Below are 6,881 nucleotides of genomic sequence, written 5' to 3' on the forward strand. Positions count from 1 at the left end.
TTGGGGGGGTTGGGGGTCATGATGCCAGCAGCTGCTCGGCACTGATTGTGTTCCACTTTTGTTCGCCGTCCTCCACATCAGTCTGAGGAGACACAGGAGGGAGAGCACCAAAACAGAGATGCTCTCTTGTTATGGAATACTGATGAGTTGAGAGATGGAAGTCAATGAGAGATGCAGGTGGTGGGAGGTTCAGGGTGTTTCTAATTTAATGCATCCTTTACATTCAGTGATCTTTATTTGTTCCCTTTCTCAGAGTCAGCGGGGTATAACTTTGAATGAAAAAGTTGAATGAGATGAAGGAAAATAAAATAATTCACAATTAAATCTTGGTTATATTTGTTTCAGTTATACTGTATGTGGCTTAATCGCATGGCTATTGGAATTCTAACAAATTCAATACAATTACACAATGTTTAAGCAACATTTACATATTCTTGCTATTCATCGTGGCTTCACAGCTGGCTGATGCATTTTTAATCCGTGAAAAGAAGATTTGGATGAGATGCTGCTGCAAGGTTATATCCATGGCTTTATAGCCCAGTTTGTAAGTCATTATTGACCGAATTAGCTGCTTCAAAATTAGGCATGTGAATCTGCTAAATTATATGAGCTATTGGATTTAAAGAGACAGTTTACCCTAAATGAAAATGAAAATTCTGTTATCATTTACTCACCCATATGTCATGCCGAACCCAAATAACTTAATCTTTTGTGTAACATAAAACGACGTGTTTAACAAAATTTTAGAGACAGACTCAGTCTCCATTGACTTTCATTGCATGGAAAAAAAGCAGATTCAACACATCAGCAACATTTTTTCTTTATGTTCCACAGAGGAAACAGCAACATGAGTGCAACATGAGGATGAGTAAATGATGAGAGGATTTATAAAAAAATCTCACGGCAATACGTGACTATTTTACGAGATAGCTAATTTGTGTAAATTAGTTTGATCTCAGTTACAAGTAGAGGATTTAGCCAATTCGTAAAATAGTTCTGAATTCTTGCGAGATCACGCTTTATTGGCAAAAGTACAGACATTTTAAAAACCAAAAACTAAGTGAAAAACTAAATTGAAAATACAAAACATACTGCCATAATAGATTATTGTGTAACATTTTACTCTTCAGGTGAGAATAAACTTTTAGAGGCGTGCTCAGAGAGGCATGAAAAAGATTTTCTGATTTAATATTGCATTTATAAGCTTAGAACAGCAGAGGTCTCTCTAAGACAATCCTTTTTCAATCCCCATACGCTGAGCTGTACTCACAAAACTGTGCTTGTGAGCATGAGTAGTATGTACTATGTATTATTTATGAGGTGATAATAGCTTGCAAAAACAGATGAAGTATGCACTTTAATTTGATTTAATGAAATGTTTCTAGTTTTTAATGTGTCGGTAACTATCTGCATATTGTTGATTAATAAAACATTGAGTGTGTCGCTTAACCTCTGTTATCACAATAAATTATCCCAAATAAAGGCTGGACAGTCAGTTTATTAAAGTGCGCTTCAGCTAAAATGGCTTTTATATATGTTTATATATATATACCTGACTGAATTGATTTCGAAATGTTATTCTTTATCTGTCCCTGCTCCTTCAGGGGTATTGTGTACTGAAAGGGCTAAGAATAAATCAAGATGTGCACCTGCAAATTACCTCAGGCATATTAATTAACGCTCTCGTGTTGCCAAGGAAAATTCTGTGTGTGGAGGTCATAAATTACTTTCGGTGAATTGAGTGTGCCAAAAAGTTCATTGTGTTCAGTTTTAGAGCACTTGTATCAATGAGGCATCTTTGGCCGCTACACAGGTGTATTATCTTCCTTCAGCATTAAAAAGGCTAATACACATCAAATAAATAAACACTCATTCAGTACAGGCAAAAGATTTGGATTAAATGGGTAATGGATGCAGTTTGCTGGCGCAAAATCTGTAATTAGAGATGAGGTTCTTGGCATTCTCTATTCATTGATCCATTGCATCTTAAGAGCACAGTGAATTTATTTATTCTCTTATTTGTTTTGAATATATTTCGATATTTTAAACACTAACCGAGTTTTTAACTGCACTTCTTTCCTGTAAAATGTCTTTAACACACTTTACACAAATTCTACTAATTTCAGCTTGGTTGCAGACAGATACACAATTATGTCCCGTTACCCCTTAACTTACAGGTACATACAGAAGTTTAGTAAATACATTAAACTTCACCCAGCTGTATGTGTGAGTGGATCTGATTTTTGTGGAAATGCCATTAAAATAATCTCCTGGTCCTTTTAGGACCTATACTAAATGCCTCTGGTGTGCTAAATTTCCATTTATTTTTACAAATGTTCCACTTACAGAAAAACTCTTTTTGGCTCACATCATGTTTAAAAGCAAAGTTTTTATTATCGATCATAGATCTAAACAAACAAACCTGCTTTCTTCAGTCAGCTTTTGAATACTGCAGCAATGTTTAATTATGGTTTGATTGATGGTTTGGTGAGAGATGTTTAATATGCAAGAAACCTATTTCAACATTGATCTGCAGTCCTGGTGGTGACTAATCAATGCATTTAGAATAATGCTGGCACAAATGTAAACATTTGTGTATTCAACAGACGAACGTGACAATATAAAGTCAGACAATGAAACAAAAATATATTGAATTCAGTAAGTCCTCTGTTTATTTTCAGATTTCACAGCTACATGCAAATTGCGGTCATTTTAAATGTGAGAATGTTGTCATGATATTTTAGAGCGTCTCTCTTCATTTTCTCCTCAATCTCAATGTTTTCTGGTGCTGGATGGTTATAACAGAATGTTTGTACCAACTGGTTTCTGATTGTGTGTAACATAAGCATTATAATGTGTCTACTCGAGTAGTTTGTTATTTAGACTATACGTTTAATTTCCTTGAGGATGGCCGTGTAGCAATTAATGTGGCTAATTATCGAAATATGTGCTTTTACTGTATTCGGATATGCTTTAGTGCATGTGAAAATGTTTCTTTGTATTGGTTTGGTTGTTCTATATGTGAAAATGTATTTTGTGAATATTTCTGTGGCAGCTGTAACCTCAAAAAATGTATCATACACTGATCCTATGGAGAACCTGATGTTGTAAAACTGTTCACACATCCAAAATAGATGTACAAACGGAGAAATATAATAGCATGTTTTTCATTATTCCTTTGCACTATAGCTACATGCAACCTCAATTGATCATTGCAGTTCTGGTTGTTTTGTATTAACAATTTTGTTATACATCAGATAGAGGGGTGTATTAATACATAAAAGGCCCTCCCTTGAGGTTGACCTCCTCTTTAATTGGCTAACATATGTAATTTGTGTTAAATTCATTTGCCTGCTGTGACCTTAGTATTTGGGTGATGATGCAGAACGGACTTTAAATTGCCATATTTGATAGATAGATTTTAAGAAATGACCCACAGCGCAGAGAACACTTCCAACACCACATTATTCATTTATGTGAGAAATCAACCTGATCTCACGGGAATTCATAACTATTTCACTAGGGTGGCTAATGTATGTGAAACGTACAAAAACATAATATTACTAGAAAATAACAATACAGAAGCCCCTCCCTTACCCTTTTACATGTAAAAAAGTCTTCAAAAATAATCAATGTCCAAATTATAAATATGTTTAACAGAAGCTAGAAACTCACAAATAAAACAATTTTTCTCAAATATCCACATCCCTGGGCTCATTACATCAACCTCAAGCTGTCTAACACCGATCCAAACTCCCAGTTGTAGGTGAGAAATAACAAAATTGATTATGTATTTGCAGCCACCTGTAGTTGGAGATGAAGCACCTGGCATTAGATTCTTCCCCGCTGTCCTATTGGCTGACGGTGAACCTCCTGCCCAATAGATGTGGCCTCCTTCTGTCTCACCCCCAGTTCTGGAACCACGCTGTGTAGCGGGGGCAGCAGGAGCTGCTTTTTACCCCAGGAGGGTCTGACTCCTGCTGGGCCGCTGGCTCACTCGGCTCCTGTCCTACAGATCGGGTGAAAAGGAGCCACTCGCCAGGGATCCGCTTGCTTTGGATTCCTGCACTCAACGAATGACTCTCACACCTGGAGCTGTAAATTTGTGTGGTGACGGAACTTTTGGGTAAAATATTTGTGCGATATAAGAAACATATAGCATTTTTGATAGAGGAAATACCAGAGTGTTTTATGAAGACTGTTGTCATGGTGTTTAGTAAGTTAGGCACTTATCATGGATTTGTGCATGAAGAGTTTGTTTGCAAAAACAGATAACTCAAAATGTTGTTTATTATGTTATCATGTTTTTATTGTTTTATTGTGTTAGTTGTATTTTTTTTAGTTATTACTACTTAATCAAAACAACTCAACTGCAGTTTGATTGACATTACATGGAATGCACAATAAAAACATTATTCATGATTTTTGAAAATATTTAAACTTCATGTGTTCATTTTTACAAATCAGGCTTAGCAGGTAAACAACAGATATATTCTAAATGAATAATAATAACTATTTTGTAAAAGGTATATATAGTATGACTAATAATGTATGAATAACTGTGAAAATACATGTTATACATTTGTGAAAAACATGTAATTTATCTGAAATTAAAGTTAATGAAACGGTTTTAGAAAAAGAAGTAATCTAACTAGGTACTTAGCGTTACATATCATAAAAACATCTTTATTTGTCAGAAGCCAGTTTGCATCTATGAAATGTATACTCAACAATCTTATTAAAATGAAAAAAAATTACAATTACAATTAGATGTGTGCTTGACAATTATGAAAATATAATTTAATATTTAATAAATATAATTAGCTAATTATTTTTTAAATGAAATTTAGTATTGTTAGGAAAAGGTTTAAGGACAAACACAGAACAAAGGTTTCGAAAAATGGGTTACAGGTTTGGGGATGAGCACAGAGCACGTTTAAAGAGAAGAGCAGAGCAAGTTTTTAGTTGTGCATGGAGCACATGTTCGGAGACGACAGGTTTTTTAGTTGAGCATAGAGCACAGGTTTGGAGATGGAGTGTGTATTTTCTGCTCAGCGAACCATCAAGGTGGAGGTGACTAACACATTTTAGCACACAACCACCATGAATAAGTGCTTCCATGTGATGCCAGGCATTATCAAACAAGTAATCATTTCCAAGGGGTAGAAGGTGTATGTGGGGAGAGACAGAGAGAGAGAGAAAGAGAGAGAAATGTGTTATAATTACAACCAGTGAAGCATAGTCTTCACATAAAATGCATTAGTTTGACTTGACACATTAATTATCTGTTTTTGCAGATGTTTTGCCGCATTGTTGTGCAAACAATTTTAGGGGGAGGAATTATGGGAAAGTGAGCAGAAAACAAAATAAGTGGGAGGTTTCTTGCAGATTTACCTTCATTCATGCAGAGAAAGCCGAGCGATGCAGCTGGAGAAAATGGAACCCAAGCGGAGAGATCATTCCAACAAGGTTATCATTACACCCTGATACTCGCTCTCACCCCAGCATTTTTTTCTACCCACGTGGATCTCAATGCACTCTCCGTTTATTTATTTTTTTGGCGATTTGTTGTAGTGGGGAGAAAGGGGGAGGTTGTAAGGCTTCCCATTCAAGCATCACAAAGTACCATAATCAGGAAGATAAAGAAATTACACATTATAGATTTCAAAAGGAGATAATGGACTATTTGTTTGTTTTTATGCTTATTTGTGCAAATCGTAGGTGCTCACAGTCGAGGGATTGTTGTTTTCCATTGCTGCTTTTCTTTTAAAAGATCTTAATTGCAATGTAGGCAAGCAGCATTTTGTTTGTCCTATGGCAGAGTGGATGACAGAGATGGCTTTGTTTTAATGCTGATCTTCACAAAAGGATACAGATTGTGCCTTTTAGCCTTCTAGGCGTCGTCATGAAGGATGGGGAATGCATTTTATTCAAATGTGAACGAATAAAAAGCGTCATGATAAAAGACCAAAAACAACATTTTATGTGACTGGCCATTATAAGAGTACCGGTGTCAAAATGTGTTGTAAACGTCATTGCATTAAGTATTTAATTTTATTTTGCGTAACACATTAAAAACACAAAAAAACCCATTTGGATAATTGTTATAATTTAAGTTTTCAGGTGAACTCGGGCTGTGCTTATTTATCTGTGACAGCTACAGCATGCGCATGTAACATGAGGGGAACTGACTTCACACATGCATAAAAGTGACCTTGACGCAAGTTGGTTAAGAGTAATTCAAACATTTGATTAAATGTAATAATATTATTTCTTAATTAATATTTCTTAAAGACTTCATAGCTTTTAGTCCATTTCTTTAACTTTAATGTCATCGGTATATGCTATTGACCTTCTGAACATGTCCCGTGTGAAAGAATGAAGCAGATGCAATATTTTTCAATTTACAGTCTTGGGTCACCATTCACCTTTATTGTATGGGCAAAAGATGAAATAAAACTGAAAGTGAATAGGTTCTGAGGCTGCCAGTACCTTACATTTTGCTTTTTTGTGTTGAATTAAAGAAAGAACGTAATTTCTGTTTCAAATATGAGGATAAATTGTAGTTTCATTTTTGGGTGTACTATCCCTTTAAGTGTCTAAATACTTTTTTGGGTCCTTGGGTGCAGAGTCACACCGAGAAATCCTTTATATCAAATCACACATACAAATCTGATGGTTGCTTGTATCTATAGTAAGTGAATGCCATTCTGTGTGGCAGCCTGCCGAATGAGGTGCCAGAAGAATGAAGAAGAAGAAGGCAAGATGCTATTGGCACTGCTTGGTTTTTCCTTTTCTGGAATATGGAAATAAAGTCTCTTGTCAAAAAAGGATTTAGATGTTTAGTCAACACACAGATAATGGGACAGCTAAATCTTCCT

Source organism: Triplophysa rosa, linkage group LG10, assembly GCF_024868665.1.
Source record: "Triplophysa rosa linkage group LG10, Trosa_1v2, whole genome shotgun sequence".
NCBI lineage: Eukaryota > Metazoa > Chordata > Actinopteri > Cypriniformes > Nemacheilidae > Triplophysa > Triplophysa rosa.